General features: G+C 40.3%; 1 pseudogene; it reads left to right on the top strand.

Moving 5' to 3' along the window:
- The first annotated feature begins 8131 nt into the window (after positions 1-8131).
- On the top strand, positions 8132-10070 carry LOC133754063 (nuclear receptor subfamily 2 group C member 2-like; annotated as a pseudogene).
- The last annotated feature ends 12228 nt before the right edge of the window (positions 10071-22298 follow it).

Raw genomic sequence — 22298 nt, 5'->3', positions numbered from 1 at the left:
AATCTTTTTAAAAAATGTGGGAATGTTACTTGGTACATCCATGATGGAAATCAGTATGCAGGTGCCTCAAACAAAATTAAAATTGGAACAATTGAAAAAAGCAACCTCACTACAGGATGTGTATTAAAAGAAAATAAAATCAATTAGCATTTTTTCACAAGAAAAAGATACAGAAATAACAGCATTGTCTGCCAACAGCTGAATAGAGAAAATGTAATGCACACACTCAGTGGAATCCCATTCAACCCTGAAAAGGAAATTCTGACATTTTGCACAACTTGGATCCAAAAGTATCTGTGTGGACATTACAGTATTTGAAATACCAAAGAGAAAGATAAATACCACATACTCTCACTTATATGTGGGATATAATGAAGTCGAATTTAAACACAGAAGAGAATGGTGGTTACCAGGGGTCTGAGAATGGAGGAAATGTGAAGATGTTACTTAACAACACACATTTACTCTTATGAGATAAATTAACTCCTTGAGATCTAATATATGCACAGTAATGAGATGAATACAGTGTTAGATACTCAACTTATTAAGATCTTAAGTATTCTTTTTAGAACTATGTAAGTTGATGGATATGTTAGTTGAATTGTCCTAATAATTTCATGATGTATATGCACAGAGGACTACAAAAGGTATGTGAAAAATGGATTAATAGATAATCTGAATTTTCCATAAACTTTTGAAATTCCAGACATGTATCAAAATATCAGGTTGCACACCTTTAATAAACAGAAATTTTGTCAATTATACTGTTAATCTTGAAAAGTTACCCTGCTAAAATATAAATTAAAAATAATTTAGGAATCTAAGTAATACCTTCTATCTTCAGGATTGGAAAGGTTATCATGGAACAGACATCTTTTTTACAACATTCGTAAATGTGACCAAAGTTTCTATTTTGTTTTTTTGTTTTTTTAATTTTTTTTGACAGGCAGAGTGGACAGTGAGAGAGAGAGACAAAGAGAAAGGTCTTCCTTTTTGCTGTTGGTTCACCCTCCAATGGCTGCCGCAGTTGGTGCGCTGCGGCCAGCGCACCGTGCTGATCCGATGGCAGGAGCCAGGTGCTTCTCCTGGTCTCCCATGGGGTGCAGGGCCCAAGCACCTGGGCCATCCTCCACTGCACTCCCTGGCCACAGCAGAGAGCTTGCCTGGAAGAGGGGCAACCGGGACAGGATCGGTGCCCCAACCAGGACTAGAACCCGGTGTGCTGGCGCCGTAAGGCGGAGGATTAGCCTGTTGAGCCGCGGCGCCGGCCCAAAGTTTATATTTTGATCATTCAAACACAGATGATAGCCTGTTAAGGGAATGTGTACATGATAAAACGGCATTCAAGTATCAAACCACAGTGTCCTTCTGCCCCACTAAAACCTGGACCAAAAGCCTTGAGCCAAATTAAGCAGTTTTGATTTTAACTTGCTTAGTCTATAACACTGATATCAGAATCCCAGAACGAGATATGCTGAGAGGTCAGAGTTTGCGAAATGAGACACCGTGTCTGACATAAACAGAAAACTAGAATGAGTAAGGTCAGCCCTGGGATGAAAAGGGGAACCAAGGACCCCATAGAAGACAGCCGCTCACCTGCACGCACCCTCCCACCCCCAGCACGGATTCTCCCAAAGGACCACTCATCCCCACTGCACAATCAGGAAAGATGGGCGACTGCTGCCACACAGCTGCCCAGAGATGGCTCCCGGGCTGACAAGTCTCTGTGAGGAGGGGACAGGAAGCCCGGAGTCTCAGGTGCCAGTCCAGGCCTACACTGCGGACCAGTGGGGGCGAAGGCAGTGAGGTGCTAGCAGTGACATGAGGCCCAGGGACAAGCCCTGGGAGCCCTGTGAGTCCTGCCAGGGAGAACATCAACTTCTGCCAACCCTGCTTCCCCTCCCTGCACTCCCTGTCCCGCACACTCACCTCTGCCAGGCGTCATGCGTGAAGGAAGATCAGAAAACAGACAGATGCTCCTTACCATCGGAGGTTCCCATCCGTGAAAACTCCTCCCTGGACCTCTCTCCACCGCAAAACTGGAAGACTGCTATGACGTCAAGATCCCGCGTGATTATGTGTTGTTTAGCAAGTGCCCCTGATTGGACAGTTTGGGTAGCGGAGGGCACGCACTATGTAATAAAGAACGGAGACAATCAGCACCCTCCATAGTGCAGACGCGCATCTTCAGGGGAGAAAAGTAGGGGCCGGTCCTGGCGTCAGTTTTGACACTGAGTCCTTACATCACCTGCCAACAGAGGAGGGGTCTTCACCTCCCAGTCCTGCCACCTGCTGGGCCCTCCTGCCTCCCTGGTCCCTGTTCCTGAGAGCATCCTGCCTGGGGGTCGCAGCAGCCGACTTCATTCAGGTCAGTTAAAATTTAGGGGATGTTTATTGACTTCTGAGCCTTTGTTTTTCATGATATATATGTGGTACGTTTTTCTTTTAATTCATTTTAAATTTAATTTTAAGAATATTTAAAGATACTGAATACTTTCATCATTTTTTCCATTTCTCTTACAGACTTTTTCTAGTCTGTCTATTACCCTTTAATATTATTTTCTATTCTCGCTGTACTTAATAATCTAGTGGATTTCATATATTTAATGTATTATTTATATATTGATCTTTCTAGTACTTTTATTTATCCCTTGTATGTGTTTTTAGATTTCATGGTTCATCTCTGTATATAAACAACATGCAATATATTCACATTTTGTTACTTAGAAGTTGATCTTTGATAGTTTCTTCGTACTGTCATTTTTCTTACTACTCCTGCACTAGAAAGTTGAAGAGAGATAGAGCAGGTATCATTGTCCAGGTTTACTCCCAGGAGGGGGAAAATATCCAGTGATCCTGTATTATTAGTTGCATTGTTTTGGTAAGTTCCCTGCAATCTTGATTAGGGTAATGCAGTCACTGGCTTTTATTTTTCAGTGTTCTGCTAGCACTTTTATTTTTTCTACTAGAAGCTGAGCCTTATTAAATGATTTACAACGTGCAATCCAGATGATCATGTGGTTTTTATTCTTGTAATTTTTTACCTACTTGGATGACTTGTCTGAGAACATTAACCACTGTTTCAATTTTTATTATATCTTGCTTGCTATTGATATGCTTTTCTTATGTGGTTTCATTTATGACATTATTACTTTGCTTAGGATACCTCTAGCACAGTTTATGGAATGGATGCATTTAAAAAAACTTATTTTTTTTATTTCATGTCTTGGTCCACTTGCTTCATCATCAATGAAATTCTGGTTTTCTAAAGGAAATTTAAAAATGTTCTCTACTTATTTCTACTGTGGCTAGATCTGGAAAATGTGGATCTGTTTTGTCTTCCTTAAAAGTTTGGTGGATTTTGTAAGTAGGGACCTGAAATTTTTATTGTGTGAGCGTTTTTTTTGTTGTTGTTCTTTTGTTTTTGTTTTTTTTTTTTTTTTTGGTTGGTTGTTTGGGATTTTCGAAATGATTCAACTTACTGGATTTATACAGGAGTTTCCCTATTTTATGTTATACTTGTGTTTTTGAAATTTGATTTTCAAAATATGGTGAATTTTGATCTCTGTAGTCAAATTTTCACTTCTAAGAATTTCACACATTAACCCCAGTATCTTGGTGAAGGCTATGACCTATAAAGAAAGATGATCCTATATTAATTACTGAAATTGATGATTTGTGCTACTTTTCTCTCTTTATTACTAATTGCCCTAATGGTTTGTTAACTTTATTAACATTTTTCTTAAAAAAATCATTGGATCCTCATTTATGTGTGGTATTTTAATGGCATTTCATAGATGTCTCCTTTTATAATTTCTTCCCTTTACTGAATACTTTCAGTTTTTTCTTTTTGATTCTTGACAAGGAAGCTATAATGATTGCCTTTCATTGTTTTATTCTAGCATAATCATCAAGGGCTATAAATTATCTTTAAGTACTGGTTTATTTGTATCTTATTTATTCCTTCATGTATTTCCAAACCCTATATATGCAAGGCCTGTCTGGCCAGTACTGTGGCTCACTTGGCTAGTCCTCTGCCTGTGGCACTGGCACCCCAGTTCTAGTCCCGGTTGGGGTGCCAGATTCTGCCCCGGTTGTTCCAGCTCTCTGCTGTGGCCTGGGAGGGCAGTGGAGGATGGCTCCAGTGCTTGGGCCCTGCGCACACATGGGAGATCAGGAAGAACCACCTGCTCCTGGCTTTGGATTGCCACAGTGTGTTGGCTGTGGCAGCCATTTGGAAGGAAGACCTTTCTCTCTGTCTCTCTTCTCTCACTGTCTAACTCTGCCTGTCTAAAAGAAAAAAAAAGGCCTGTCTGCTATATGTGTCTTAATTTTTGTTCCTGAAATCCATCTCTTTTAATTGGTGAATTAGTGCTTCAACCATTAGAGACTCATTCTTTACACTTGTGTGCCCAGGTAATCACAGCCCATCAACTACCCTTTCCATGTGGGCAAAAGGGCTGTAGCCTCTCAAAATATAACATCCGTATTGAGCCATGTCCCTCCTGCTTTTTTTAGAGGAGCCAATAAACTTTCCCAGAAATTTAAAGGTAGACATTTCCTTATGTAGTACTGACTACCTCTGCATTGTCAGCTTATAAATCACTCTTTCATAACAAATGCAATTGCTCTGATTTTAGTTTTTTGGATTTTTTTGTTTTGGTTTGTTTTTTACTTTATGGGGCTACCTGTTAATTGCTAACTTGTATTGAAAATGAGATTCATATATCTGAATTTTCTATAATTCACTCCACATTCTGGAGTGAGCTGAATGTCAAAACTATACTCGTAGAGCATATTTCAAGAAGGAGGTACAAACTAAAACTTTGTATAAAAATTGTTTATGTTTTTAAAGAGCTCTTAGAAAAAAAATAAAAATCTGTAATGTGACAATTAGGCCCTAGCACAGGGGAAAATATTAGTTTAGCTAAATAGGTTGAAAGACCTCACTTCTTGGTAATATTTAATATTAAAGCATAATAATGGGGTAACTTTAAGGAAGCTAGGGCAAAAACATTTAAGTTGATGAGACAAACAATAAAGTTAAAGATCTTAATTAGGGGAAGGAATATGTAGGTATATAATCAAAATATAGAAGATGACTGAGCTGGAACATGAAGAAAATATGAAACACGGTGGCTATGGTTAATAATAATGCATTGTATTCTCCAAAATAGTTGAAAAAATAGATTTAAGGACTATTACCTCTTAAAAATGTGTGAGATGATATGTGTATTAATTCACTTTCTTTGGCTATTCCACAATGTGTATATCTTGCAAAACAATGTAGACAATGATACTTCAAAAAATTCATGTAAAATGGAATTAAGAGATTACTTTTGTTGAAAAATGCTTGAATCTATGCATGGATTTTTATAATACACATTTTCTATTAGTTTTTACAGATCCCTTATATACATAGATTTCAAATTTTCTTCCAACAAAATAAATTTAGCTTTGAGTTCTATCCCCTCAAACTTTTTGAAATACCCATTGTACATAATCAAAGAATATATCATGCATATATTTAAATTTTTAATTGAAATGCAATTTTATCTTTTTCAAATGAATAAATAATTAATAAAAACAAAATGAGAATCTACTGGTGGATTTTAAGCATGGAGATCTTTTTTTGTCTCTGATGTTTTCTTGAGACCACTTATTTTGTTGAGAGTGGACAGTAGGGTAAGATCCCATTAGGAGAATAATTTCCTTGAGTGCACCAGCAGGAATTTACCTAATCCTATTCTGGTGGAGATTTGAATGTTGGTCTCCATTTTTGTTCCCATTTATTTGTTTACTTATTGCTGTTACAAGTAAGACTGTGAGAAACACTCTGTGCTGATGTTGGTGTTTTTGTTTGTTTGTTTGTTTCCTTAGAATAAACTCCTAGAAATGAAATTACTAGCTCAAAGAGCACAAGCCCTCTAATCTTTCATCACACAAGACTTCCTATTCTTGGGAGTCATGGTGACTGGCCTGTGGCTATTTGAGAAAACAACTGTCGTTGTTATGGAAGGATTGATCCTGCCTTCCTGTGTTTTGATTAGGAATCATAACTTGAGCATTACTAATAGTCCCAGCCTCTCTTCAGTAGAGTGTTACTACAATAATGCAAAAGTCAATTTAGAATTATAAAAGAAGTATTTTGTGAAACCTAAAGATAGGACTAGGAAAGAATTAGTATAATTAATTGGGAAGTTGGTTAAATGGTTGTTGGGAGTGGAAGTTTATGATATCCAAGTAACCTTATACACTTGGTAACAAGAGAGTAAAAAACACAATGATACAACATAAAGAGCAGTTTGTCATTATTTTATCAGTTGAGAAGTTCCTATGTGTCTTTTGAGTAAGGCAGTCAGACTTAGAAAGTTGGAACATTTAGTTGAATTAACATTTCATTTAAACAACATGAATATTAGTATAACTATGTTCCACACAATATTAGGATGTCCTGGATTTTATCTAGCAGACTGTCCTTGTAGCAACACAATATATGATACACATACTGGACATACACATAGCCTTCCACTCAAACGTATTTACCTGGAACATATAAAGATTTAGCTTTAAAACTCTCTTCCTTTTTGAAAAATATTTGGTAGATAAAATAAAATACTCAAATATAATCTAAGAATCCAGACTAAAAGGTAAGACTGAGTTGGGATTGGGTACAGCTGACCATTGTCTCCAACAATTCAGTGAAAGAGGGACCTGCATTGTGGCATAGTGGGTAAAGCTGACACCGGAAATGCCTGCACCCCATTCAGTGGCAGTTTGTGTCCTGGCGGCTTCACTTCTGATCTAGATCCTTGTTAATGGCCTGGGAAAAGTAGGAAATGGCCTGAGTGCTTGGGTTGCCATCACACATGTGGTAGACCTGAAAGAAGCTCCTGGTTTTGGTCTGGCCCACCTTGGACATTGTAGAGAGTGAACCCTTAAATGCAGGATCTTTATCTCTCTCTGTAGCTCTGACATCCAGCTAAACAAATAAATCTAAAAAAAAATCAGTGAAGTGTTAATGGGTATGTTGATCTGGTTTGTTCCCAGGACATGCCCATAATGTGGGAAATTGAAGTAAGCATTGCTCATTAAATGGGATAGAAATTTATTGCTAAATAATAATAAATACCATTAACTCATGAAATTAGGTAAATATGCTACACAAAGAATGTTCTAATGTTGAAAAAAGTCATAGTATATTTGCATAATGAAATCTGGGCTGGTATTAGTCTTTAGAGAATTCATTGAATATACGTATTATAGAAAAACTATACACGGGGAAGCTGGCGCTGGGGAGAACACTTGCCCTCCACCTCCTCCCAGCACTCTGGCAGCAGAGGTGGCTGCACCAGGGTCAGGAACTCTGATGTTTCACTTACAAAAACTGTTGCTGTTGATTTCTCAACAATGTTGCAGTGGATTCATTTCTGAGAGGAGCAGCATGGTGGGGGCAAGAGGCATGGAGTCAACACACAGACCCCGGGAGTTGGGTGAAAGCAGGCTTGAGGTGAGCAGCTGGCAGACTCATTTATTATAGTTGGTACAACAGCTTATATGGCCAAGACCAGCCAATCTGGACAAGGGGCAATCTATGCCCCAACCAATCACAGCCTGTTGCCAGGCAGTTTCCAAAGCCATCCAATCACAGCCTGCTGCCAGGCAGTTTCCAGAGCCATCCAATCACAGCCTGTCTCCAGGCAGTTTCCAAAGCCATCCAATCACAGCCTGTTGTCAGGCAGGCTCCATTGCCAGGTGGGTTTCAAAGACATTCCTGACTAACTGATGCTCACTTGCCAGTGGCCACCTTTGCATGGCCTTCTCATTCCACTACAAAAAAAACAACAACAGATCCCTCCTTCCCTGTGACCCCAGTGGCATTCCTGGGCCCACACCAGGCAGTGCCCTGGGCCCATTCTCCGGGCCCACCCCCCTTCACTACAGTGTCACCTCTCTCCTGTGGCCCCACAAGCCTATAGTCTCAGGCCCCTGCCATCCTATTCAGGGAGCCCAGTCTCACTGCTCTGGGCCCTCTCTTCCAGGGGCTGCCTGCTGCCTACTTGGGATCTGCTTCTAGGCCACTTTGGTGCCAAATCCTGAGGTTCTCTAATGATCTTGCTTCATTTTGGCTACAAATATGGAGGGACTGGTTCATCACAGAGTGAGGACCCAAAAGTGGTTGAATTACCACCTACACAGATCTCTCTGCCAGAATCTCCAAGGGATGACCAGCCCCTCCCTGTGCATCCTGATCATTACACCAACTCTGCTGGTAGCCTCTCCTCAGCACATTCAGACTGTGATGGACCAGCTGACAGGACAGATGACACAGAGAGTCACAGCAGTGGATGCCTCTGGATCCCCCAAAGAGTAGTTCATTCTCACTGGTCCAGATGGAACAGGAACTGAGATGGTAATCCTGGCTTTCCTGGAGACATCCAGCACAAAGCAGCTCATATTCAATGCCTGAGACAACCTCATTCCTGGCAGGATCCAGATGGTCATGGATCTGTTTCTGTGGAGCAATTGCTGGGCAAGATGGGCCTATAGCTGCTCCAGGTGGTGGAGTCGTGTGTGGTCTGTGGTGACAAAGCCTCTGGCCATCACTATGTGGCTGTCAGTTGTGAAGGTTGCAAAGGTTTCTTTAAAAGGACCATGCAGAAAAATTTGTCAGAGCAACCAAGACTTTGTCGCCAACAAACATCACTGCAATCACTGTCGGTTTTGCTGGCTGAAAAAAATTTTTGGCTATGGAATCTGTGCAGTGTGAACAGAAGCCCATTGATATGCAGTGGGAGAACCAAATGTGCTGCTTCACCTGAGAAAATCTATATCCAGAAGGACCTGAGAAGTCCTCCAATAGCCACAAAACATTTGTGGCAGACAAAGATGGAGCAAGGGATGCTTCTGAATATCCAGCAGCCTACATCAGGATGACACAGTTCTCTTAGCCATGACTCCACAGCAGAAACAAGCCAGGGAGCTTAGACACACTGGCAAACAGTGACCTCCCTTGCCAAGTGAATCCTTGAACAATGTTGACACTTTCAAAAACCAGCTAGAGGACCAGTCTGCAAGTGAGATTACATGGGCCTTTGATATATTATCTAAAGCATTTAATACCACAGACAACTACTGGCCTCCAAGCCTGGTCAAAGACATAGACACCAGTGGAAAGGGGAGCATCCACATTACCAGCAGAGACCAGTCAACACCCATCAATGAGGTTGAAGGCCCTCTCCTGTCAAACACATCCCTTACATTTAAGCTGACAATGCCCAGACCAATATTTAAATCCCAGTGGAAAAAATGGGCCATCAAAGAAGCAGGTACCTTTCTCTGAAGGGAGGAGAGAACTTCCACTTTGACTCTGACCCTATCAGAATAAGATCAAAGTCTGCAAACCCTAAAGGCTTCCATAGCCTTGGCAGCTCATGACAAGACCCTCAGGTGATTACTGATGTCATAATTAAGAATGTCAAATTGTTAAGTCAACAACAGGAGTCACTGTGCACTTACTCACCATGTAGGATTTCTGTCCTTAATGTGTTGTACTATGTGAATTAACAGTATAACTAGTACTTAAACAGTACTTTACACTTTGTGTTTCTGTGTGGGTGCAAACTATTGAAATCGTTACTTAGTATATACTAAGTTGATCTGTATATGAAGATAATTCAAAATGAATCTTGATGTGAATGGGATGGGAGAGGGAGTGGGAGAAGGGATGGTTGCAGGTGGGAGGGAGGTTATGGGAGAAAAAAGCCACTATAATCCAAATGTTGTACTTTGGAAATTTATATTTATTAAATAAGTTAAAAAAAGAAATACCTCAATGTGCACTACATCTACAAGTCTATTTCCCTCTGGTTCTTCCTCTCCATGCACTGGGCCAGTTCACTACAAGCCTTTCAGACACTTGGTCAGCACTGTAACACAGCCTAGAGTGGGTCTGCTGGAATGACCTCTTCACTCTGGGCCTGGTCCAGTATGCCCAGGTCACAAGTCTCTCCTGTTGTGTGTTTTCTCAAGCAGCACACCAAGGAGTCTCAGAGAATGTAGAGAAATGATCAAAGGCTGAGTGACAACTCTGAGACTGTCTTGTTGAGATCAGCCACTTTATTTTTCAAGCAAGTTATATAGAGCCTAGTATCTGAGGTTTTACAGAGAGGCTTTGTTTTCCACAAAACTGCAACATACATCAGTAAGAACTTAAGTTGTGGGAGAGGAAACAGATGGAGACATCCACAATAGTAAGAGAGGAGGATGCTGTGTGCTTCTCCCACAGCCAGCTTCCCTATAGTTCCACACAGCATTCTGTGGAACTAGAACAGAGTTCACTGTGTTTAGTGCCCTCCTCAAGTGTGCAGACACAGAGCCTCAAACTTGTCAATACTGTGGCTATCTTGTTCCCCAACATTTCCTCCACTGTTTTTATTTTGTAACTAATACAAAGTGAATATTGGGATTTATGAACATTAGAGAGTAGTCACCAAATTATTTTAAGAAAAATACTTAGAATAATGATAGTAGCACCCCACAAAGTAAGATTTTCCAGACTTATTTGATGTAAGCCATTATTAAAATTATTAACCTAATTTGTGAACATTAGTAGCATCTACATGAATTTTAGCCAAATCATAAATATGTTTTGTTGAATTTGCAATCCTTTGCATTTTTGAACACTCTGTCATCCAGACATGTACTGATTAATCGTAGACAGATTATACACTGAGTTATTGCATCATGCTGTAGAGAATGCCTAAGAAACACTTAATACAATGACTTGTTACGTGTGTGTGGCTTTTTCACCTGCCATAGTGGAGGCCATTGAGGCATTATAATAAGTATCTATCATTACATGGCATATATTCATTTTCAAATTCCAGAAAATGTGTAACATCCATTTGCCAAACAGCATTGCCTTTTAATTCTCTAGGGTAGACAGACATTTGTGGACCTAATGGCAAAATGGAGAGCATTGTTTGGAAGATGAGATAATAATTTTTTTGACAGGCAGAGTGGACAGTGAGAGAGAGAGACAGAGAGAAAGGTCTTCCTTTTCTGTTGATTCACCCCCCAAAGGCTGTTGTGGCTGGTGCAGCATGCTGATCTGAAGCCAGGAACCAGGTGCTTCTCCTGGTCTCCCATGCGGGTGCAGGGCCCAAGCACTTGGGCCACCCTTCACTGTACTCCCAGGCCTCAATAGAGAGCTGGCCTGGAAGAAGAGCAACCAGGACAGAATCTGGTGCCCTGAACAGGACTAGAACCCGGCGTGCCAGCACTACAGGTGAAGGATTAGCTTATTGAGCCACAGCGCTGGCCAAGATAATAAATTTTGATTGCTGAGTAGGGAGATATGGGAACTGTGCTTTAGTATGGTTGCAGGTTGATGCAGCAACTGATGGTTGAGTTTTTCTTGTTCTAAATATTGGATATGTACCCCAGTAAGTTTTTTTTTGGTAGCCTCATTTAGTCTGCTAGTGGTCCAGGAAGTGCAAAGTAGACTCCGATATAGGAGATGTATAAAAAGGTTTATGTAATTGAGTTACATTTTGTAGAGAGGTAAAAATAGTTTCAAGTGTTGTATTTTTGGCTAATATAGGAAGTTTCTAAGTATTGTGAAACTTTAGACACATACATAGAGTCAGTAAGATATTGACCACTTGGGAAGTCATTTGTAAGTTGTGCTGAACTCTGAACATTTTGCCAAGTTTTATGGACAAAATTTTTTTTATTTAATTTATAACAAGTCATTGTGGCTGTTCCTGTACAAGTACCATGTGTACGTAAGATATTGGCCTGGGGAATAGGTGTCTACTCAGTATTTGAGACATAACATGGGTCATGCAGGTAAGGAGAGTGAGCAGCTTCCAATATGGGTAGTGGGAGTCTATTTTTTCCCAGAAAATGTTGTATAGCAGCTTGCCATATGGGATCATTTTCATGTAGATATTCTACTTCTTGTTTATTTAAAGGTAGTAGTAGGGTGTGGGACTCTACCCCAGCAATAGCTCAACACTGTTTTCTGCCTGACTTAATGAGTCATAATCATAGTGAAGTATGGTGTGATGAAGTTAGGAGGTACATGAGAGAGATGGGTAGACTCTGACTGCTTCTGGGCTTTGGCTCATTGTTCCCAAAGGTGTTTTTTGGTAGGGACTACAAGTAATTTATTTACTTCATTGGATTGTATCTATGTAGTTCCATTTTATCCAAAATTTTATTTATTAATTGAAATGCGTCCTGAGCCTCAGGAGTGACTATTCTTACCAAATTAAAGTGGACTCTCTCTCCAATAATTGCAACAAAAGACTCATTTGAAGAGTAGTAATGGACAAATGTGGTCTACACCAATTAATATGCTATAGGACCTTTTGTAACTCATTTAACTTTGAAGTTTTCTTTAACTCTAAATGTGGTTTTATAGATCTTATGGTTGTGTCAGTAATTATTGTTCCCAAATCTTTTATAGGTTGCTACCTTTGTAATTTTTCTGGTGCTATGTACAGTCCCTGTTTAGACAGCTTGCCCTGAAGGTCATAAAATGCTTTGTCTAAATAATCCTTACCTGGATGTCCTAGTAATGTATCATCTATATAATGAAAGGTGAAAACTGGCAGATATCTGCAAAAGAAAGGTTGCATAGCCTTATCAACATAATACTGGCATACAGTAGGACTATTTTTCATTCCATGGGGAAGTACTTCCCACTGATATTGGGATGAGGAGATACAATTATTTAACTGTTGCATTGGAAATGTGAATCACTCTTTATCTTTAGGATTGAGAGGAATAGAGAAAAAGCGATCTTTTAAGTCCAAAATAATGATATGGTAATGTGCAGGAATAGCAGAAAGGGATGGTGTCATCCCAAAATGGAATCTCTGCATACTTAGCAGGAGCATGAATCAAGTTCACCCCAAGGCAATTGGAAGACCATAAAAGTGTGTGTAGCCTTGTGCCCTAGTGCAGGAATCCAATGACCATGACCCCTTCCCTCACTGTGATTGCAGACAGCTGTTGTAATTGATGCTATTTTTCAAGCATTAATTGGTGCAGGATCAATTACAACCATTTCTGAAAATGACACAGGCCTTTCAACCAGATTTCTATCTGACCAAGCACTGTATGCAGGTGGCCTCCAGATAAAAACCAAGTCAGTGTTCTTGCACTCTCCTTTGTGCTGGAGGCTTTCTACTTAGTTGGTGTCTAACAATTTGTTTCCTGTAACAACTGATGTTCCTTATAGGTAATTTATCAAAAGATAAAAAGTATGATTTAAAAGTTCATGGTTATTGTCCTCAGCCATAAAACCTGCTATTGTCCTAATAACTCTTTGTCACTTTTTCTTACACATATAAGCATGTGTGTCAGTAAGTTTGGTTATACATTCAGTGTTGTTGATATTATCCTAAGTGTACAACTTTCATACCCTGCTTCTGTCATTTAAATCTTGTCTGGGTATTTGAAAAAGAAAGTCTCTCAAGGTTCACAGCCACCTAAAACTGCACCAGATTAAGAAGTGGTTTATAGCTTCATCCTTTGACAAGGAAGTTAATGAGTGTGTGCATCTTAGAATGGGTTCTTCAGAGGGGAATTCCTCATGTCAAGGACACATTTCTTGTTAAAGTGGCAATGGTGCCTTCACAAACTGCCATCTGGCAGAACATATGCATTCTTGAGCATGAACATCACTGGTTCTCACCACTGTTGGGAAGATGAGAGCATGCTGTGGTTTCCTTAGAGCTTTTTTTGTGCCCATCAATGCACCAAGGTTTTCCTGTGTGTCCTGTGTGTTTTTATGAATGTTTAGTGACCCACTGACATGACATTCATCCTCATTTTACTGCTTAGAAACTGAGAGAAATTTAAGCAACTTGCCTCAAGGCCCTGGGGTGGGAGAGTGGAGAGAAACCATGAAGTTGGTGCCCAGAGAGCCTGGCACACCTGTTTTATTCTCACATACCCCAGCCCCTCCCTTCCCAGTCCTATCACACCACAAATGCTTTATGGTCTCTTGCTCTGATGGGGAAATAAACTGATTTCTCTGACAATGAACAGAGAATGGCTCTCAGGCCACTGTGGTCCTTCCCCTCCAGTGCTCTCTGTCTCTGTCCATGGCCACCTTGCATTCATGTGCTTTACATTTTACCTGCCCTGTAAAAATTACTTTCATCCTGCAGTTAGCTGTCAAAGACCCACAGCTGCCTCTCAGGCCCTCAGGTTCCAAAGGACTCTTCATCCAGTGCTTCCTAGGCATTACACTTTTTTGACTAGAAACAGATTCAAGATCTGAGGCACATTGCTTAATATCTCTGTGCCTCACTTTGTTCTGCCATAAAATAGGACAGGCAAGAACCAACACCCCACCCATTTTAGGACTTTTACACTGAGATACACATGTAATGTGCTTAACACAGGTGTTGAAATTTGAGAAAGGGATGATTACTCATGCAGTTACCTCACAGTCTGAAATATTCAGGTAATTTTGCAGTCAATAGTGGTAGGGGAGGGAAGGTATTTTGGTCACCTTACTGATGCCCAGAGCTTGCAAGACTGGCAGCCCCTATGATAGGGTTCTTATGTACAACTGTGCTCTGTGAATTGTAAGTCCATCAGAAAATAATCATTTATTAAATGAATAACTAAATGAATGGAAAGTGAATTTACTTTTTGCAACTGAAAAATGTAGCATGTTTTCTATGATCCTGTTTTTCTCCATTCCCCAATTGTATTCCCATCATGCTCAGAATTATTTAGTTTTTCAAGCACATGAGGTCCTACTAATCAGATACCCATCTACTTAGTTCCATCTCCTACCACTTTATCCTGTTACAACCACAATTTCTTTTCTATTATTTGAATGTGCTAAGATGATTCTTCATCGTCAAGAGCACATTCTGTTAACTTGGTTGAATCTGGATTTGAACCGCAGATCTGCTGATCCTCAGCTTTGTGGTGCTGGAAAATTATTTACCTTGTGTAACTCTCAGTTAAAACTACCTCATAGGTGATAGAACCATACCTCTTAAGCAATAACTGCTCATGTTTCTACTCAGTTGTATAACACTAAATAACTATATATAACTATAGCTATAATTACCATTTAGATGTCTAACACTTATAGTAACAGGTACATAGGTGGTAAGTACATGAGACAGCACACTCAAGGAGTTAAAGAAGTTTCAGTGAATGTCAATTCTTCAACACAATATGGATTGGATTAAGGATGCAGATTTCAATTTCTGAATTATTTGGGGGAAATAAGAGTCACCCATAAGACTGGCTAAGCTCTCTAGTTGTCAAAATATGGAACAAGGTTGTTGAGGGTAAAAGTCTGAATTGTGTGTTGTATGCATACCAAGGGAGGGAGGCAGAAGATTAAAAACCTACCAGTAGAAATAATCCATAGTGAGTAGGAAGCAGACTGGTACAGTGGATCAGGGCCCAGGAGTAAGTGGCATGTGGGGTGGACTGTGGCAGCAAAATACACAGCTCAGAGAAATAGTAAGGTGGACACAGAGTATGAGTACCCTGGATTGCCATTATAGTTGCTTAGGATTTTATGCTGCACTTAATTTCGTTCGTAACTATTTTGGGTCATGTCTCTGCAGTAGGTAGAAATTCACACCATTTCTAAATTCATGTCTATAAAGAAACTCAGCAGGTGACTTTATTTGGAAATAGCATATTTGTGCAGATGTAATTAAGGTAAGGATCAAAATGAGATCACACTAGATTAAAATGGTCCCTAATCCCAATAAGAGTGTGTTTATAAGAGGCAGAAAATCATATTGAAACACAGAGAGAAAGGCCACATACAAATGGAGGCAGAGATTGGCGTGACACTTCCACAAGTGAAAGAATGCTGACAGCTGTCTGAAGCTGGGGCAGCTGAAGGACAATCCTCTTGTTAGGGCCTTCTGAGAGCCCTGTGCACCTGTTGACTTCATGATTTTGCTGTTTTTTTTAATTAAACTTTTATTTAATGAATATAAATTTCCAAAGTACAGCTTATGGGTTATAATGGCTTCCCCCTCCCACAACTTCCCTCCCACCCACAACCCTCCCCTTTCCCGCTCCCTCTCCCCTTCCAATCACATCATGATTCATTTTCAATTCTCTTTATATACAAAAGATCAGTTTAGTATAAATTAGGTAACGATTTCAACAGTTTGCCCCCATATAGCAACACAAAGTGAAAAAAATACAGTTGGAGTACTAGTTATAGCATTAAATAAGAGTGTACAGCACATTAAAGGCAGAGATCCTATATAATATTTTTTTAAAAATTAATTAATATTCTATGCCATTTCCAATTTAACACCAGGTTTTTTTTTTCATTTCCAATTATCTTTATATACAGATCGATTCAGTATATAATTAGTAAAGATCTCATCAGTTTTTACCCATGCAGAAACACAAAGTGTAAAAATACTGTTTCAGTACTAGTTATAGCATCACTGCACATTAGACAACACATTAAGGACAGATCCCACAAGGGATGTAAGTACACAGTGACTCCTGTTGCTGAGTTAACAATTTGACACTCCTGTTCATGGCGTCAGTAATCTCCCTAGGGAGGTACCTTTCTCTGAAGGGATGAGAGAACTTCCACTTTGACTGTGACCCTATCGGAATAAGATCAAAGTCAGCGAACCCTAAAGGCTTCCATAGCCCTGGCAACTCATGACTAGAGCCTAGGGAGATTACTGACGCCATGAACAGGAGTGTCAGATTGATTTTGCTGTTTTAAGTCATCAAGCATGTAGTCAGTTGCCATTGCAACTGTTAGGAAGCTAATAAAATGTCTTGGGGAATTGAATGAAATCTAAGTGTCCTGTCTCCAGATGAAGACCTGTGCACACACAAACACACACACACAGAGACATGTACATTTGTGCTTTGAATTTCATGCATGTTATGAAGCATAATAATTTTATGGATGTTATGAAACATATTCCTGGATCACAGTGTTAGCACTCTTCCTTTATATACTGAAGTGGTCCATCTTTGAATGGATCCAGCCATAACCGAGTTTCAGAGAGGGATTGCAGATGAAACATGAGGATGAATAGGAACTAAAGAGAGTTCTGAGAAAAGAATCCATGTGCAATCACTGTTAACAATTTTACAAGACACTGCATTAGTTTTTTCAGGAAGTAGTTACATGGAAAAGGAAATTAATAAGATAGCTTCTAATGTATACAAGGCAGGATTTTTAACAACGTTAAAAGGAGCAATTATTTTGATTGCTGCAGTTTCTCATCAATAATGATGGTGCAGGGAAGAGAAGGAACACAAGATATGAATACTGTGTTGTTCCAATCCACAGAGACTAGATAACTAGATGCAGAGATGAGGGAGGGATACTAAATGTTCAATACTTAAGGTGAGGTAAGCTACTAATGAAATCAGTGGCAATGGTTTAGCAGCCCTGGTAAGAGGCAATAAGAGTAATGCTAACCTTAGAGACATGGAAAAGGCACACCCTACTGAGTAGGATCTGCTATAGATTGAATTTCCAGAACTCATTGTTGGAAATTAATCCTCAATTATGTGTGGGTGGTTTGTATGTTTCCTGTAGGCTCAAATAGATGGGCTTTTTTTTTTAAATCCATGCAGCCAGTACGCATCTTTTAATTGGAGAGTTTAGTCCAGTTACATTTAGACTTGCTATTGACAAGTAATGAGTTGGTCCTACTATTTTCCATAAATATTTCTATTGATTGTTTTGGATTTCCTTGGTACTTTTACTATGAAATTTTATGAATTCACATTCTTTTATGATTACTATTTTACTTGTGCTTCTGTGAATAGCATATTCTTGAGTGTCATTTGTGAAACTGGCAAGGTGGTGACAAATTATTTATTTTAAATTTATTTACATGCATTTCATAAGTAGAACTTTAGAAACACAGTAATTCTTTCCTAGCCTGTACGGTTTCTGATGATAAATAAGCTGTCAGTCTAATTGGTGATCCTTTAAAATAGATCTAGAATTTAACTAATGTACATTTTAGGAATTTTTTAATGTTTTACTTGTGACTGTTTAACTAAAATGTGTCAAGGTGATGATCTTTTCTGATCATGTTTATTACACACAAGTCCTGTGTACTTCATGTACATGGATAGCCACATCTTTCTCCAAATTCGAGAAGTTTTCTGCTATTTTTCATTGAATAAGTTTCTAATCCATTATGTGTTTGCACCTTCCTGAATTTCTAAGAAATTCAGGTCATTTGGTACTAGCTCATAAATATGAAATACTACTTTTTTTTTCTAAGTTCCTTTTTTTGTTATTGTTTGTTTGACATGGATCCAAAGATTTGTATTGTGGCTGATATATTTTTTCTTCTGTATCACTGAGCCTCTTTTTACAGCTTTCCACTATATTTTTTATTTGACATATTGAATTTTTCATTTCTAAAATTTTGTTTTATATTTCATCATTATCTCTGTCTTCCCCAGCAGAGTTTCTGAGTCATGTCATAATTGAATTTCTTTAACTAATGTATTTGCTTTTCATTTTTTGAGTAGTCTTATCATACTTTTGAATTCCTTTTAAGGCATCTCATCAATCTTTTTTTTTTCTTCACATACAAATATTGAAGTACTTTCTCTTACTTTTCTGGAGTCATTTTGAGTTCCTTGATCATATTCCTTATATTTCTACATTTATCTCTTAGAGATTTGTGGATATACTTGGTTTTACCATCTGAGGGCTTTTATATTTGAAATATGACTCTATGGCTTAGTGCAGTATCTCCTCCTTCAGCCGATATCCAGAGGTTTGTGCTGTATTGGTCAGAGTTCTAGTCAGTTCTCAAGTGTGATGCAATAATCCATAGTGACACCCATGTGGGTATGGTAGATCTTGTCTGTCATCAGCAAGGGTATGCTGTGTTCCTCAACCCTTCTTTGCCAAGGTGAACCAACTGCACAGTGTTAGTCCACAGTGCCTAAATACCCTACTCACTCAAGCACAGGAACTACACAAAGGATCTGTGTGCTCCTCAGTGTGAGTTTGGAGTCCTCCAAGATCACCCACCCCAGCACTCAGGGAACTTTGATCCTCTGGAGTCAGACCCAATGATTGCCCAAGGACCCATCCACACCCCTGCCCCTCTGTCACACAGTCACAGGATTCCCACACTGTCAGGGAGTTTAGCCTTGTGTGATACCCTGTACATGAGAGAGTTGTGGCTTTCCTGGAGGTAGAAGTCAATGTTCCATGCTGGCAAGCTGTGACTGGTGCCCTGATAGAGTGAGAGGAAGGGAGCAATGGGCCCTCACTTCACAGATCCACATGAGAGCACCCTACTTGCCACTAACCCTCCAGGCCAGACTTAAAATCAGTGAGGGCTGCAGATTTATTCCTCTGATAAATCCTCTAGGGTATATGCATGGGCTACAGCAACAATTACTCACCTTATTTTTTTAGATTTTTTTATTTACATAATTGTGAGGTAGAGTTACAGAGAGTGAGAGGGAGAGACAGAGAAAAAGGTCTTCTGTCCATTGGTTCACTCCCAAGTGGCTGCAATGGCCAGAGCTCTGCTCAATCCAAAGCCTGCAGCCAAGTGCTTCTTCCAGGTTTCCCATGTGGATGCAGGGGCTCAAGGACTTGGGTCATCTTGCACTGCTTTCCCAGGCCACAGCAGGGAGCTGGATTGAAGGAGGAACAGCTGAGACTAGAACTGGTTCCCATATGGGATGCTGACACTGCAGGCAGAGGATTAACCTACTGCACCATGGTGCTGGGCCCAATTACACACCTTATTAGGATGGCTTCCCCCCCCTGTTAGTTGCCAGGTGCCTCTTTATTGGGATGAGAAGAAAGCAATGTAGTCTCTCTTCATGGGGTTAGGTAGGCACCCTGTACCCTGCTAGCACTTCAAGCTGGATGCAAACTCAGTAGGGACCATCAGATTTTCCTCCAGGCAATATCACCAGTGGCATGGGCTCACCGTTGTGACACTGCACTGTCCTCACTGCTCCATAATGTGTACTTCTTTCTGTAGATTTTCCACTGCACAGTTCTCTGCAATTGCCCTCTTGGAATGTGGTTCCTCCCCTCTTCTCCTGTTGTTTTACCGTGGTGAAAATCATGTATTTTCCATACTTCTTTCTGTAGATTTTCCACTGCACAGTTCTCTGCAATTGCCCTCTTGGAATGTGGTTCCTCCCCTCTTCTCCTGTTGTTTTACCATGGTGAAAATCATAATGTATTTTCCATTTTCTGTGAACTTTTTGAATACCTCTTTCATTTGCAAGTCTGATTCTTAGTTCATGCTTCTTTTCTGACTACCCTGTGTGTCCCAGGTGCTAAAAGGAGCAAACAACAAATGTAGGGCATTCCATTACCACATTACCCTCTGCTAAAGACCTTTTATATTGTTACAAAAATGATAAATGGACAGCTAGCCTGGTGGTTATGATTGCTATATCCCACATCAGAATGCCTGGGTTTGACTCCTAGGTCTTACTCCTGACTGCAACCCCACTTAAGTAATAGAGTCCCTGACACTCATGTGGGGTGACTTATGTTGCCATTGATTTCTCAACAATGTTGCAGTGGGTTCATTTCTGAGAGGAGCAGCATGGTGGGGGCAAGAGGCGCGGAGTCAACACACAGACCCCGGGAGTCGGGTGAAAGCAGGCTTGAGGCGAGCAGCTGGCAGACTCATTTATTACAGTTGGTACAACAGCTTATATAGCCAAGACCAGCCAATCTGGTCAAGGGGCAGTCTATGCCCCAACCAATCACAGCCTGTTGCCAGGCAGTTTCCAGAGCCATCCAATCATAGCCTGTCACCAGGCAGTTTCAAATCCATCCAATCACAGCCTGTCACCAGGCAGTTTCAAATCCATCCAATCACAGCCTGTTGTCAGGCATTTTCCCAAGCCATCCAATCAAAGCCTGTTGCCAGGCAGGCTCCATTGAAAGGTGGGTTTCAAAGACATTCCTGACTAACTGATGCTCGCTTGACAGTGGCCACCTTCTCATGGCCTTCTCATTCCACTACAGACTTACATGAAGTTCATAATCCAGGCTGGTCCAACCTTCATTGTTGTTGACATTTAGGGAGTAAATCAATAGATGTGAGCTCTCATTTTCTCTGTCCCTTTATGTCTCCTTGTCTTTATCTCTATCTCACTGTCCCTCTTTCTTTCAAATAAATAAAATTTAAAAAATAATTTTATGATGTTCAGCACTGTGGTATGGTGGATTAAGCTACCTGCTGCAATACCAGCATTTTGTATGAGTACTGATTATGGTCCTGGCTGCTCCAATTCCAATTCAGCTCCCTTCTAATGTGCCTGGGAAAGCAATGGAAAATGGTTCAAGTGCTCAGCTCTTTGAAACCCAGTTGGGAGACTCAGGTGGAATTTGAGGCCCCTGGCTTCTATCTCTCTTTTGCTTTCTCTCTAAATGTATATTTAAAATAAATAATTACTATTTTTATAAATAAAAATGCTTTTATCAACAGATTAAGTTTTAATTTGAATCTATCTGTTTTTAACTGAGAATAATTTTACATAAGAAAAGAATATTGACAACTTGGAACATTTCATTTTCTTAAAGTTGACTTGAGAGAAAGAGAGCCTGAGAGTGGCAAGATGGTGGAATAGGTAGGGAGCACACTGATAGTATGGGAAAGGACAGTTTAATAAAAGTGGAGATACTGCAGGTTCAAGGAAGAGTAGGGGAAGAAACAGCAGAGGAAACTCTTCTGGAACTAATGGTTCACAGTGGACCTGCGTGGAGAGCGTGGGAGCCCAAGTTCGGGACACCAGCGGCAGACTCAACACACCAGCGCTGGAAAGTGAGGTGAGCCGAACCTCAACAGCCCAAGACACCAGCGGGAGAGTGGAAAGAGGAGACTAGAGGGAATGCGGCTTGAAACCCCATGGGGAAAATTTCACCAGGCTAACTAGAAAAGAAGGAGGAAAAAAAAAAAGTGACCGATACGGACATGAGTTTTTCTCTCTCCGCTCACCTCTCAAAAGCAAGCAAGACAAAGAGCAGGCGCCATTTTGGACATACGTCATAAGCAGGGCGACCTCAGGTCTGCACTGGCCCTCAGCCTAGCAGAAAAACCTGACTCTGGGGGGAGGGGTGAAATAACAGGAGATTATCATCTAACTTGGCAACCCACTGGGAGACTGCAGGAGAACTGGAGCCCACACTGAGGGCAGCACAGATTCCCTGTGTGGTCCTTGGGAAAGAGCTTCTGATCTCTGGCTCTGGTGGGTATATCATTTGCCTACTAACTACCTCCAATTACATT

The sequence above is a fragment of the Lepus europaeus genome, chromosome Y, assembly GCF_033115175.1.
Source record: "Lepus europaeus isolate LE1 chromosome Y, mLepTim1.pri, whole genome shotgun sequence".
NCBI classification, from domain to species: Eukaryota; Metazoa; Chordata; class Mammalia; order Lagomorpha; family Leporidae; genus Lepus; species Lepus europaeus.
The sequence above is the reverse complement of the archived record's forward strand: the minus strand, read 5'-3'. Positions and strand labels throughout refer to the sequence as shown.